This window comes from Bactrocera dorsalis, chromosome 2 (assembly GCF_023373825.1).
Source record: "Bactrocera dorsalis isolate Fly_Bdor chromosome 2, ASM2337382v1, whole genome shotgun sequence".
NCBI classification, from domain to species: domain Eukaryota; kingdom Metazoa; phylum Arthropoda; class Insecta; order Diptera; family Tephritidae; genus Bactrocera; species Bactrocera dorsalis.
In genome coordinates, this window is record NC_064304.1 from 26,270,653 (window position 1) to 26,286,080 (window position 15,428).

Genomic DNA, 15,428 nt, shown 5'->3' on the forward strand with positions numbered 1-15,428 from the left:
CAAATTTTGTTCAGCGATGAGGCTCATTTCTGGTTGAATGGCTACGTAAATAAGCAAAATTGCCGCATTTGGGGTGAAGAGCAACCAGAAGCCGTTCAAGAACTGCCCATGCATCCCGAAAAATGCACTGTTTGGTGTGGTTTGTACGCTGGTGGAATCATTGGACCGTATTTTTTCAAAGATGCTGTTGGACGCAACGTTACGGTGAATGGCGATCGCTATCGTTCGATGCTAACAAACTTTTTGTTGCCAAAAATGGAAGAACTGAACTTGGTTGACATGTGGTTTCAACAAGATGGCGCTACATGCCACACAGCTCGCGATTCTATGGCCATTTTGAGGGAAAACTTCGGACAACAATTCATCTCAAGAAATGGACCCGTAAGTTGGCCACCAAGATCATGCGATTTAACGCCTTTAGACTATTTTTTGTAGGGCTACGTCAAGTCTAAAGTCTACAGAAATAAGCCAGCAACTATTCCAGCTTTGGAAGACAACATTTCCGAAGAAATTCGGGCTATTCCGGCCGAAATGCTCGAAAAAGTTGCCCAAAATTGGACTTTCCGAATGGACCACCTAAGACGCAGCCGCGGTCAACATTTAAATGAAATTATCTTTAAAAAGTAAATGTCATGAACCAATCTAACGTTTCAAATAAAGAACCGATGAGATTTTGCAAATTTTATGCGTTTTTTTTTTTTAAAAAGTTATCAAGCTCTTAAAAAATCACCCTTTACTTAGCAAGGGCAAAACTCATGAGGTGGATAATTTAAGCTTTTAGAGTTCTAAAAGCAATATTCAAATTGCAAAGCGTTTTTAAATCGCATTCACTGTGCTGTCGAAGCATTTTTTTGGGGAGGTTGCCTTACATGTTACCGTTGTGCGGTCACAGCAATAGTCCATCGCTCACTCTGGGACCACTTTCACATTTTTTCCACTTTCCAACCAAAGTGGGAAGCCTATTTCGCTGTGCTTGCCAGCAAATTTTTTGAAAAAATAAATTTTCAGCGTCATCCTCCATCGCATAGCTGTTTATACAAGACGCCGCTTTAACTTTTCCCATTTTATATAGATATTTCCTAAATTATCTGTGTTTTGATGACATCTTGGCAACATCAAAATCCACCTTAGCATTCTTCCTGTTAGACCACTCTTTTATATTTCGGACTATCTTGGCTGCTTGCCATTGTTCCAAGGCATCGTTCTCTATTTCCTCTTTTGTGGTGGTTCCTTGTTTCTTCAATATCCACATTTTCTTTCGGTCAAATGCTAATAAGTCGATGGGCGTCTTTCCGTTTATTTCATATGCAGCTTCGCCCAAGACTGTACGGTATGACGATACTATCCTTAGAGCAGTTATGCGATACAATTCTTTAGAATTTCCAGAATTACACTATAATAATTGTTGATTAATTTAAAAACAATTTGATTTCCTTTTCCCTGATTTCCAGGTGCATCTGGAAAACAGCTGTCCGGCGGTGATTTTCTGTTTAAAATTGGCTAAAATCCAAAAACCGGAATAAAAAGAGTATTTCATATGAGTTCAGGTAATGATCGAAAAACAAACTAAAAATCGTTTTTTTTTAACAAAATAATAGGTAGCTTAAATTGAAAATCTCTTGCTATCAAAAATCTTATGCCATCGAATGTTATTGTATGTATCAACGAAGGTCATGTGCAACAGAAGTCGATTGGTTCCGGTGTGGGGAAAATTTGTTCACCGACTTTGAAACTTCGGCATTGTTTCGCGAAAAAAACGTTTATAGTTTTGGAAGCTGATTAAACTGAGCTAAAAAAAATCTTATAAAAATGCTCATAACTTCGAAACTATTTGCCGGGAATATTCCCATATATATTTGCTTTCGATGTATTTGTATAACATCTTATAATAATTCGAACTGACTCATCTTATAGACGTTAGAGAATATATATTTGTATCACAACATTTATTCCAATCTAATATTTTTGGTAGGGTTCAATATGTATGTACTTTGAAACGAATAAAGTTGCGCCTAAAAGTATACCCCACTACTATTTCAATCGTATTGAAAGACTTTTTTTATATATAGTAGTACATACAAGTATGTATGTTTTGCATTTTTTCATTTCTAAATTATAAATCCGTCAGATACTGCAGTTGATACCATATTTATTTATATACATATATAAAGGTATTTAGTGATATAAATATGCTTGAAAGTCTTTCACCGTCAGCAAGGCGTCCAAATGAGTGTATATTCGCTTGCGGCTTAGCCTTTACGGCGTCCACTCCAATTCACCCGTTGAAAAAGTGTGGTCAAACCATGACACATGCTTACGTCCGTCTGGCTGTCCATTCGTTTGTTTGTCCGTTCGTCTGTTCATTTGTCTATCCCTCCGCTCATTTAGCTTGTTTGGGCTGACATCGATTTCTTTTCATGTAAGCATATCGAATCAACTACCATTTTGTTGTTGATGTTGTTGTGGCAACGATATGATCAACTGTCACAAAATGCGTTATTATAATTATTTGATAATTGCGCGCTTAATTGAAAAATTGTTCTCCTTAGAATTGTAGGGGACTCGTTTGTACGCACACGAGCTGAGCTTGTAAGTGGCCAATAGCCACTCTGAGCGTTAAGTAGAGGGATTATGATTATGAAATTGGCACATACAAACACTTAGAGTATGTGCTGTTAATTCTGGTTTGTAAATCTGCGGATTTTGTGAGATATTCGCTGCTACTGACCGGCTTATTTGTGAGGCTTGTGGCGACTATTGATTTGCAAACGAAAGACTTAAGACACGAACTCGATGTCTGATTTTGTGCTAAATGGTACTGATGTGTTTTGACACGTGCATATGTAGATGTGCCTGTCGTATATGCTACTGAAGTTATAAAACACTATGAATATGCGAGTGCAACTATTTATAAAAAGTCATAATTTACAATAAACTGGTATGGTTGGTGATATCCCAATAAAATGGTACTATTATTAGAACACCTCGTTCAGTTTTTTTCTTTAAGTCGAACCATTTGCAAAAACAACAAAGATGCTTAAATTATGAATAATCATTTAATATAACTCTCGGATTTCCTGTCGTGTTGTTGTGGACCATAATAAGAAATTTTAACTACTGTGGAGCTTAACTATTTAAAAGCTTAATACTGGAATCCTCGCAATTCCGTATTAAATTAGACACTTAGACATAGTTACTTAATGTTTATCCTGTCGTTTAGAGTTTGTAATAAATCTAACAATTTATTTACGCAAAGGGTACCCTTAGAAAGCAGTTAGCACCCTTTGAACGCCATTCGAATGGCATATCTCCTCGTTTCTTACGAGGTATGACAATTAAGTAATGAGATTGATTCCATAAAAACCGTATATTTGAAAATTATTCTACAACTCTGCCACCCCCTTCAAACTAGTCTCCATGGGCAGCTATATAGCGATTCCAGCGTGTTTTCCATGCTGCGTAACATTTCTGGAACGCTTCGACTGGGATGTCCGCGAGTACCCTCATCACGACCGCCTGGATGTCCGTAATCGACTCAAAATGGGTTCCTTTGACCACCGATTTTGTTTTAGGAAACAGGGTGACATGTCGGGCGAATAAGGCGGCTGTTGCAACACGGCGATCCCTTTAGAGGCCAAATACTGGGACACGCTGAGGGCGGTGTGGCGCGGCGCGTTGTTGGTGTTGCGAAGTCTGGGCGCACCCTGTTGACTCGTTTTCGCAATCTTTCGAGTACTTGGCAATAGTAGACTTGATTCACAGTTTTCCCCGGTGGAACGAATTCTTTGTGGACGATTCCACGGCTATCAAAAAAGACAATAATCATCGTTTTCACCTTCGACTTGCTCATGCGAGCTATATTCGGGCGGGGCGCGAGTGTAGACAACCATTGTGAGCTTTGGCGTTTGGTTTCCGGGTCGTATTGAAAAAACTAGCTCTCATCGCCTGTAATAACTTGATCAAGCAGCGTGGGATCGTTTTCAACTTGTTCCAAACAGTCTTCTACGATTCGGTTTTTCCATTTTCGTGACGAGCACTACAAACACACGTCTACTCAACTTGACGCAGCAGCCGAACTAAACAAGCTGGAGCGATGGTACATATTTCAATGAAGAGGGGACGGATGCCGGAAAAAGAGAAAGGGAATTTCAAGGTCACAGGTTTACCACAAGCGCGGCAATAAAATCAGTCTCATTACTTACTTGTCAAACCTCGTAAATGAACTCTAATAAAGTAGTTTCTGTAGTTTTTTGGAGCAGTTGATGAATTGTGTGGGATCTAACGAGATAAATTTTTTTTACAATCTAATGTTTATGCAGTATTGAATATATGCTGGTTTCTCTGGTACCCATAGTTGTCTCAATCTCATGATGGGTCACATCTTGATCTTGCGATATCAGTTTACGCTCATCATCAACCGTTTCGGGAATAACTACTGATTTTGAATAAGCCACACATGACATTCGCCTTGGAAAAATCCAATACCTAAAATTGAGTACCAATTGAAGGTTTAGTTGCTGTCGGGTTAATGTTAATACTTTCACAAAAAAATTAAAAATTCAGTCAAAATTTTGTAACCAAAAAAATAATTCTTCATCCAAGTCATTATCTCAAAGACCTGTGTAAAATTACATGAAGAAGATTGAGTGGTTCTCGAGAATTCTTGTCAACTGATTTCAAAAAATTTCAGTTTCGAGAAAAATACGTTTAAAGACGGCGCACTTAGCCTAGGTAGCCTAGAGCGCACGAGTTCTCAAGGCTGTATCTCTGAAACTATTATTCGGATCAACTTGGAAATTAATAGGACAATAAAAAAATCAATTTTCTGAAATTCGTAAACCCGAATTTATCTGTTGACTATTATCATGCCACATACTAACAAAATGTTACCTGAGTTTCATTAAGCTACCTTATTCTCAATCAGATGAAGTAAATTCAGTAGGATGTTCGAAAATTGTGATATTATGTAGTTATATGGGGCTAGATCAAGTTCTCGCCCAATTTTATCCATATTAGGCGCAAAAATACACTATTATGATTAAAACACGATCTATCATTTTTATTGAGATAACTCTCATAAATCTCTCCCAGGAATATTGAGTCACAGGGACATATTAACCCGATTCAATCCATATTGATATCAGGATAATATTCTCTCTAAATTTCAATTGTATTCCTGTATATCCCATTTTATAATTTTAGGTCATTAGGTGGGATACTTTAAAGGAATTATTATAACAAAATTTTAGCCCGTTATATAAATTATTTCTTGATTTGTGTACTGGAAAGTGAAAGAACCAAATGAAATTTTGCTATATAGGAAGTAGGCGTGGGTGTAGTCTGATGAATATAAAAAGAATGCCACGTACTAAATTTAGTAGAAATTTTTCTGTTGTTAGGTGAATAAAATTATAATATTCTGTAGCAACATGGTGAAAGAGTATAATATGTTCGAATTAAAGAAGGCTAAACCTTTTTGTAGGGGTTTTTATTTGAATTATGGTGAAAAAGGGTTGCCGTATGACGTCAAATATAAAACTGAAAATACATAACATAACAAAAAGAGTATAAAATTTATATTATTTTGTAGCAGAGTTGCCACCGCCCAAATAATATCATAAACAAAATAGTTCTACCAAATGTGCACAAGTATAAACTTTTTAGGTATAATTTGCTAAATATGTATCATTTTTTAATGCGATTATTTTTTTTTTAATGACATACCCTATTAATAACAAAACCTATAACCCAAATGGTATTTACACATTTTTGATAAGTTATCAACTCTAATTTGCAACTTTTTCTTCGCGTTTATGTTTTTATCGTTATTAAGACTGTAATCAGCTGAGTTGAGGCGCTCTTATAAGCCAGCAAAGAGCCAAAGAGCGCCAAATAATTCATAAGAGTTTTGTGTGCTAAGAGAACTTCGCAAAGAAGGAAATAAAAAACTTTAAGGCTGAGATTGCGCCACGGCGAAGCAAAACCCAAACAACTAAACACGGCTAAAACAAGCAATTAAAGAACGACAACAAGAAAATTATTAATAGCATAGCAACAAAAAAGAGTGAGAGTGATTTTCCATATGCCACAACAACAACAACGCAGCTGAGGGTGACGCGAAGTCATAAAGTGGTCAAAGCGGTCATAGAAAATACAAGTATTTGACGGTTTGGGTATTGATACATATGTATGTATGCGTATGTGTACGTTTGGTCCAAACATTTATGCATATGTGTGTGTGTGTGTATGTTCACATGCATATTTGATGTGTAAGTGGCCGCTTGAAGTGAACTTGAAGTCGCGATTTGGCTTGAGCACAAGAAGTGCTATTAGAGCGGTCGCATTAAGACGGCTAATAAAACAGCAGCAACAACAACAACAGCAACAAGTAGTGGTACAAACACAACAACAAATATGCAATGAGCGCATATCGATCTGTTGAGAGCACTCAATGCAGCTCAAATTTGCCGAGTTTCTGCAGCAGCCACGGAGCAGCAATAACGGCAACAGCAACAGCAACCATTGCTGAGACCAACTTTTGCGATATTCGCCGCGCTTATTGCAAGTGCTAACTTTACACTCTGTTTGATTTTGGCGAGTGCGCTGTGCCAATGTGCGTGCGCTTGTGTTTTTGTTGTATTTTTGCTACATTTGTGTTGTTGTGCGAGTTTTGCTCTGTATTTTGTTACGGTTTAGCGCTGTGGCGCTCTGCTCAGCTGTTATGAGCGCGACTGCTGCTCGCGCTGCTAGTTTGCCATTTATCGTGTACCTTTGCCTTAGCCTTTGCTGGCTGGCTGTTTTCTTCTGAGACTTGGTCTTGGTCTTGAGCACACATTCTGCAGATTACAATGTAGCTGGTCTAACTGGCACACACTCACACACACACGCACACACATGCATGCAAATATGGACATTTGCGCCAAGTCATTTGCTATCAGTTTTCAGTTTTAGTTTCTGTCTCAGATCATTTTAGTAATTCAGTTAAATGCGGACGCTGAAGCGATTCGGACGCAGAACTTGACTTGAACGGCAAGCATAAAAACGTTTCGCAACGGCGACAGCAAAAGCAGTGCATGTGAGCAGCAGCAACAACAACAACAGCAGCAGCAGTGCCAGTGACTAGACTAGAAAGACGGCTGTGCACGGTATAAACAACAATAGCAACAACAACAAAAAAGCGTAGCTGTTCGACTGCTCAAAACGAATTAACGAATTCAGAGAATTTTGGCGTTTTTCTTGACAATTTTCGGTGTTGAGAATTATCGTTTGTAATTTTTTCGTAACAAAAGCGATTTTTTTTCATGTATTTTTTGGCTTACAAGCAGTCTTCTTTTGCTGCTACTTGACGTGGTGACAAAACGTGCGCGTTAAGAAAAAATTATTAAAAAATTGCAAAAAAAAAACATGCAAAAGTAAAAGTCAATGCAAGCGGCGACAAACGAGTCAAACAAGCGTGTGGAACAATTTAACAAAATATATACATTTGTATATATAAATTGATAATTGCTAAGCGCGCATTTGTGTGTGTGTAGCGAGTGTGTGCGAAAAAAAGTTGAAAGTGGTGACAAAGTGAACACACAGCTGAAAACCGATTTAAGGACATTCTAAAGCAACAACAACAACAAAAAAATCGCGAAAGCAGTTATTTGAAAACCAAAATATTCGAACCAGTCAGTTAGATTCAGTTTTCAGAGTGTGTGCCGCAAGCGTTTTTAATATATGTAGAAAATTATAGAAACAATTATTTTACAAAAATTTGAAATAATTGAAAAAAATAAAATTAAAACATTAAAAAAAAGTCGAAAAAAAAAATTAATTAAACAAATTAAAAACAATTAAAATAAATTGAAAAAAAAATTTCAAAAATATTACAAGAAATTTGAAATAATTCGAAAAAAAAAATAATTTCTAAAATTTCATAAAAATTTGCAATTAACTGAAAAGAAATTATTTACATATATTACAAAAAATTTGAAATAAATCGAAAAAATTATTTCACAAATTTTACAAAAATCGGAAATAAATCGAAAAAAATAAATTAAAAAATTTTACAAAAATCGGAAATAAATCGAAAAAAATAAATTAAAAAATATCACAAAAAATAATAAATAAAAATATAATATTTATTACAAAAAATTGAAAATAAATCGAAAAAATAATTTCACAAATTTTACAAAAATAATTAAAAATAAAATTTCGCAAATTTTCCAATAATCTGAAATACACCGAAAAAAATAATTTTAAAAATTTACAAAAATTTAAAAAATCCAAAAAAAATTCACAAATTTTACAAAAATTTGAAATTAATTAAAACGCGCAGAAACTCGTAACAGAACAAAAAATACAACAACATAATGCACAACAACAAAAAATAATAAGCGTAAATGCGAAAACTTGGTCAAGTGAACGGCAAGGAATTTATGGGCAGCGCCAGCAAACATAATTAAGCACAAATCAGACACAAAAAATAAAAGTAAAATTAAAATTATAAAAAAACAGCACACGCAAAGCGCAAAAAGCTGCATAAATTTCAAATCAGTCAGTTAGTCAGTTAATCACTCAATCAGTCAGCAGACACTAGCATACAGAGCAGCGATAAAAAGCCACGAAATTTGTACAATACATTGCGCAAACACACTGCAGCCATATTTATGCCAAACAATTAAACATTTTAAAGTGCTTAAACACAACAACAACAACAAAACCATTAGAAAATAAAGCTTCAAAAACGGTATTTTTAAAAACATTTACGTTAAATATAAAATTAAAAAATAAACACCAAAACGTAAAACAACGAAATTGTGCCACAAACAAAAACAACAATAATTCAGCCGTAAAACGTTGGAAATTGTGTGCAAAATCGCACAGCGCATCCGCGATACTCAGCTGCTTGGTACGCCAACAGAATTTCGAACGCGACTCCAAGTGCTTTATGTGTGACACACTGCGAAATCCGCCAAATAAACAAATCACAACAAGACGTACATTGCGAAAAAACGCAAAAAAGCAACACAAAAACAACAACCAAACACTTAAGTTCGTCTTTAAAGTCGCGTTGAAACATCTTCGACTGATGGCGACTTTCCACATAAAAATTTTCTCGCCAAATAAATAAGCCAGCGACTTGGCACTAACTGCATTTTGGAAACCACAAACAACGGCGCTGCACAAAAAAAAAAAAAATTAGCAAAAAAGAACATCAACAACAAAAAATTAAAAACAAACAAAAATAAAATTACAGCAAAAAATAAAAATAAACTGTAAAAAACACAAACCAGCCAAAAGCATCTTCTTCGGAATTTCAAACACAATAAATTTGGGATTAACCAGCTGCATTAATCGGCAGCGGCGGCGTCAACGGAAATCGCTGGTTCAATGTTGCGTCTGCATTTTGTTGGTAAGTGGTAAGTAGTGTTTGTTGTTGTTGGCCGAAATTGCGAAATCACAAAATTTAAATTTAAGCGTAGCCTGCTCATTGCATTTGGAGAATCACCTCGCATTCATACTTAAAATAATTTTGAACATTTCAATTCATTAAAGACTTTTGTACTGCACGCCCCAAAAGCCCCAAACCGCGATGATGCTATGATGATGCTGCAAAAGTCAGCTTCAATTTCTTTGTGCTTTTATTGTTTTCGCTTATTTTTTATTTATTTTTATCGCAAAAAGATTTATTAAATACGCTAATATCGCTTGTACTACCATAAAAAAGTGGAAAAAAATGACAGCGTAAATATTAGTTTGAAATTATCGACGCGACCGCTGCGACGCGTTGCCTAGTAACCGATCGGCTACACTCACTGCTGCCATGGGTTTGTTTGTGTTGTTTGTGGTGCTGGCGCTACAGCTGCTGGCTCATTGTTGCCACACCACTTTTGCGGCACTGTGTGTGCGAAACGAGCTATTTGTTAGTAAAAACATTCTTTTGTTGCTGTAAAGTTTTGAATTTGTAGAAAGCGATATAAACTGGGATTTTTTTTTGTGTATTTTGCTTCAAGATGGACTTGATCGCTTTCAGTTAACGGGTTATATTGACTTGTGAATTTAAAAAAATCTGTTTTACTTTACATATATGTATGTATGTATATTGTATGTACATATATTTCAATATATTCTACAAAAATTTGAAGTTGCTCCGACATATAATTGTAAGGATATGAGCTAAAAGTGTTCTTCTCGAAATGCTGTTTCAAAAGGCGTCACGGAAAACTCCTCTGAAACAAACGAGTGAGCTGAAATTTTCACACGTCCTTCTTAAATAAATTTGTCAGGTAATTACTGTAGGCATCCAATTTTTGATTATTTAATTTTTTTTGCAAAAAAACTACTTTTTTAAAGCATCCATTTTGTGAAAAATATGATTTGGGACTTGTTTCTGGTAAGATTAAGATTTTCGTTTTGAAATAATTTTAAATTAATCTCACCGTCAGACACTTCTTTCGGATACTACATCCTTCTGCGGGATCAAGAGAATCCAATTTTTTTCAAAATCAATCTCCGATTATTAAATTAAATTATACTTTGCAAAGGTGCATAAGACTTATTTGTTTATTAAAGCAATATGCATTTCGAAGTTCCCTACTTTCTTATAGAAAAAAGTTGAGAACTAAAACTTAATGGGGAATATTTATTATCATTCGAAAAAACATTCTTTGGCATTTATTTTTTGAAGAATACCTCTTTCAAATGTTGAAAAGAAAAGTTGAGTCTAATTTTCGATGACTCGTTCAAGCATTTTGATTGGTAACTGGCGAATGGCACACGTGATGTTTTGCTCCAAGGCCTGAATCGAAGTGGGATTGTCCGCACAGATTTTAGACTTTACGTATCCCCGCGAGAAAAAGTCTTACGGTGTGAAATCATACGATCTTGGTGACCAATCGACCGGCCCAAAACGTGAAATTATTTGTTCACCGAAGTCTTCTCTCAATAAATCTATTGATGGATGCGATATTTAGGAAGTGTAAAGCATAGAATGGTTGGTTATCATGACGCAATCGTCAATACGTTTTCGCTGACATCGCTGATTTTTAAAGAAATATGGACCAACGATGACCCACAAACCACACCAAACCGTTGTTTTTTCTAGGTGAAATGGTAGCTCTTGAATCTCTTTAAGTTGCTCTTCGTCCCAAATGTGGCAATTTTGTTTGTTTGCATACGCATTGGCCAGAAATAGGCCTCATCGCTGAACAAATTTTGGCTAGAAAACGTCGGATTTTCTTGGAACTTTCTAAGAACGCATAGAGCGATGCGAAGTCGCTGGGGAAGATCAAACGGTTTCAGTATAAAAAGTACCTCTACCCCTTCTCTTAAAAAAAAAACACATATAAAATAGTTTGAATGATGTTCTTCTCGAAGTATTTCGACTCTACCATCATCCGGGTGATCTACTTAAATATTAGTACAAACAAATATATAGTCCTAAGCTTAGAAAAATCTAATCGTAAAAAGAACAAGCTCCATTTATAGGTATATTTGGTGATCAATTTAGTTGTATATGATATCATATTAAATATTTATTTAGGCTCATGATTTAGAGACTATGACGAGTGTTTCGTTTTTCAAACATCAATAAGATTTTCTATCCGATTTTACTACTTAATACAACGAACTTGATAATGAATTGTAATGATAGAATACATATATCATATCTACTTAATTTAATCAATCGACTAATTTTTTGGCATGCACTATTTTAACGAAGATTTTTTTTCTAAATTAGGAAATCTAAGAGAGGAAATCCTTTAGATTTATTTTTTCCGATTCGATATCGATGGTTCTGGGAATGAAGGGGACTTGTGCAAATTTTCTGATCGATATCTTAAACTGGGGACTAGACTAAATCGACATGGCTAAATCGACTCAGCGGATCATGCTGATCATTCCTTTTGGATGTTTCAAAGTTCATGGCAAACTTAAGATACTCTGTTGAGGGTATAATTAAAGTAGGTTGAACTCCACTAGAAAAGAGGGATAAACACAAAAATGAAAGCACATATAATTAAGGGCGATCTCAGGTCTGGAAGAGGATGAGGTTGTGGTTGATCTTTTAATGGCTAAAACAGTCTATCTCGATAAAATTTTAAATGGTAAAAGTTGTAGGTAGTAAAAATATCTTTATATGAACACTTTTTTCACAAAATAGCTCAAAATTTATATGAAAAATTAATATATGTAAGTCGTTTAGTTTCCTTTGTGAAATATCCACTTTCTGTTGATATAATGAATGGACTAGTTGGGTCGGTTTTTTCATTTTCTAAAAAATTTCCGTTGTAAGGTATATATTGTTTATACAATCAAAAAGTAGAGTTTTCAACAAAGAAAAAGCTTGTTATTTTGTCTTTTTTCATTGGTTTCGACTTTTAGCAATGAGATCTTTGTAGTAATACTTCGAAAAATTGTGGAATATTAAATCAATATCTTGGAGAGAGTTTAACCAAACATACAAATTTTGAAAACAAGTGAGTTATGCTCCATATAAAACAGGCAAACTAGAGTTTCATACAAGTTTTCAAGCGTTTTTAGATAGCAGCAATATGAATCATCGCAAAATTATTTTATTATTTCCACAAAATGTATTTAAAATCACAAAAATTCATATAAATACAAATACACAAAAATAATCCAGAACCACTGTAATCGAGTCATATTGGCATCAGCTGGCCTTCTCCGCTTCGAGCTATTGCCATTCCTGCACGTTGTTTTGTGTTGCAGCGCTCTTACCATGACTGCTGTGGAACCAACACAAATACCAGCAATTGTAAATATAAATACGCAAGCACATATTGTTATATACAGTTAATCACAAAAAATTTATAATAATTTATGAATGTATCGGCGTGTGATTGTGCGTCGCTGGAACAAAAGAAATGTCATTGTAAAAACAATGAATATCGAACACACCAGATTTGCCACCGAAAAGAGTAAGACCGAAAGCTGAGCAGCTCCAGCGCTTAAAACAAAAAGCGCATAAAACCCATAAAACGGTAAAACAGGGCAAATGTGCTATGCAAACAAAAGACTTAAGCCACAAACGCGACGCTGGCGCTGTGAATGTGAATGCATGCTTGCATATATACAGTTATAAAGCCATATATACCCAACAAATACACACACCTATATATGTATATACACTGTTATTTACATGTATATTAACCGCATTGCTTGTATAAGTTCACTGTTGTGTGCGCGCGTCTGTGTGCAACTCAAGGTCATGGATGAAAGTACAAGCAAATCAAACAGATTTATGGGTTTCGAGCGCGCACAAGTGTCGATTTCGACGCATTGCCACAGTGGGCAACATAAATAGATGCAAAAATTTAGTTTATTACATATCTATGTTATTTACATATTACTTTTCTGGTATATATTCGTAAAAATTTGGAAAAAAATCAATTGAAATTTGTGGCTGCAAATTAAGCAGACACACATACATACTGCTATATAAGTGTAAAAATATATTTGTTTGTGCGCTAAAATTCTTGCGTGTGTGCACGCTCGCCTACTAAGTATGTTAGTGGAGTAGTGTGCGATAGGAAGTGGCCGAGCGCATGATTGGCAGGCGTGTATGGCATGAAAAATGAAATGAAACACAAATTCGTGGTTAACAAAAACAATAACGCCCAATAAAAACAAAATACATACGAACATATATATATCAGTTATGCACTGTAAAGTTTTTCAGGCGATTTTTTGTTATTTTCCTTCATAGCTAGCAACAAAAAATGCTTATCAATGGCAACATTGTGGACTAAACCTGCTGAAATGCAAAATATATTGAGTATAAACATATATACCATATATGTAATACAACTGCATATATGTAAATAGTGCGCTTAGAAGCGTTGAAAATATATAATATTTATAGCTGTATGCGTGTGTGTGTGTGTGTAGCAGCAAATTTCAGCTAATAATATGTTAAGTTTCAATTGCTTTGGTCTTTTATCGCCTGGCGTTTAGACGCGCTAGTAACAGCAGCGGCAAGCGGCTAGCGGCGCTGGTGTTATGTTAGCCATTGTGTGTGCGGTACTAGTGCATGATAGCCAATTCACTACACACTGCTGGTTGTTATTGCTATTGCTGTTGAGTGTTGCTTACATGCGGTCGGGGCAAATCAAAAACCAATCACTGACAGCTACGCTATGTTACCAATAGATATGTATGTATAATTATATAAATATATGTGCGAGCGTGTCAGCTTGAGCTTATAACTTTATATTGCACACATACATGCATACACGTATTTATAAATATCTTCGCGTGCACACAAACACATGGAAATAATCTGCAACTGCGCTGCGCTTCTAATAAACGCTGTAATAAATATATTTATGCACACATACATACTATACAAATATATATCTATATGTAAATATACATACATAAATCTGATGTAGTTAGTGGCATTTTAGCGATGTTAGCCCACAACAACATTCGCTTTGCAGCGCTGCTATCGTCGCCTGTTGCTGCTGCTGTGTGCCTGCTTTGTTTCTGCTGTTACCGCCGCTCGCTGGTTGCTATTGTTGCCTAGCAAGTACTTGCTGCATATACATTTCACTACATATCATTTGCCTGCATGTGTGTATGCATGTAGCTACAATTTCATAAATGTACAGGCAATAGCGAACTGCAACAGCACTATGTTGCAACATGTAATGCAATGCCGACAAGCGAGTTTGCTTGCGCGTGAAATAGACAGAACTTTTAATGCAGAATATTATTTCGCGGAGCAAATTAATAAAATATGTATATTTGTATTTCGTTATGTATATTTGTAAATACGTGCGTAAAATATATTTTTTTTTAGATTGTTAACTATTAGTATACAATTTTGTTGTGAAGGTTTTAGATAACAGAAACCGGTTTCAAGAATATTTTTAGCTGTTCGATTCTTTTGTTTTAGTATTTATAAATTATAGTAATTTGAAAGTTTTAATTATTATAAAATTATGTTAGTTTTGTGCTTAAACTGTTTGGTGGTTTTCATGTTGAGGAATTATTAATGCTTTTGCAGCTATGTCTAAAAATATTAGGCAAAACACAATGGTGTAAAAGCGCGCAAATAAGTTGTGTTTTGAAATAATATTATGAAGAGAAAATCTTTCGAAATTATTTGTGCTTAATTTATAAGCAGCATATGGTATGACTACAACTCTTCATTTTTATACCTTGGATAGGATATTATGTTTGCCATGAAGTTTATAACAACCAAAAGGAAATGGGAAGGGTATTCTAGCTTCTTTGAAACCGAAATTAAGGGTTTTTCTGGTTAGGCGGTATTTCGGTTCTAAAATTTTAATTCGAAAATTTTCTGCACTATTTTTAATATCTCTTATTGCCATATTTTGAGTCCTATATCCGAAAAGAGCTTAAGAAAGGAGAAAATAAAAAAATGAAATGAAACTAAATAAAGTAAAATATAGTAA

General features: G+C 35.1%; 1 protein-coding gene across 2 annotated transcripts in view; it reads left to right on the plus strand.

Moving 5' to 3' along the window:
- The first annotated feature begins 8,266 nt into the window (after positions 1 to 8,266).
- LOC105233901 (uncharacterized) overlaps positions 8,267 to 15,428 on the plus strand; it is a 66,503-nt gene continuing 59,341 nt past the window's right edge. The window contains exon 1 of one of the 2 annotated variants that reach the window (XM_019993044.3): positions 8,267 to 9,404. The gene's annotated coding sequence lies outside the window, so the exon portion shown is untranslated. The remainder of the gene's footprint in view (positions 9,405 to 15,428) is intronic. The other variant, XM_029548384.2, reaches the window with a different exon arrangement.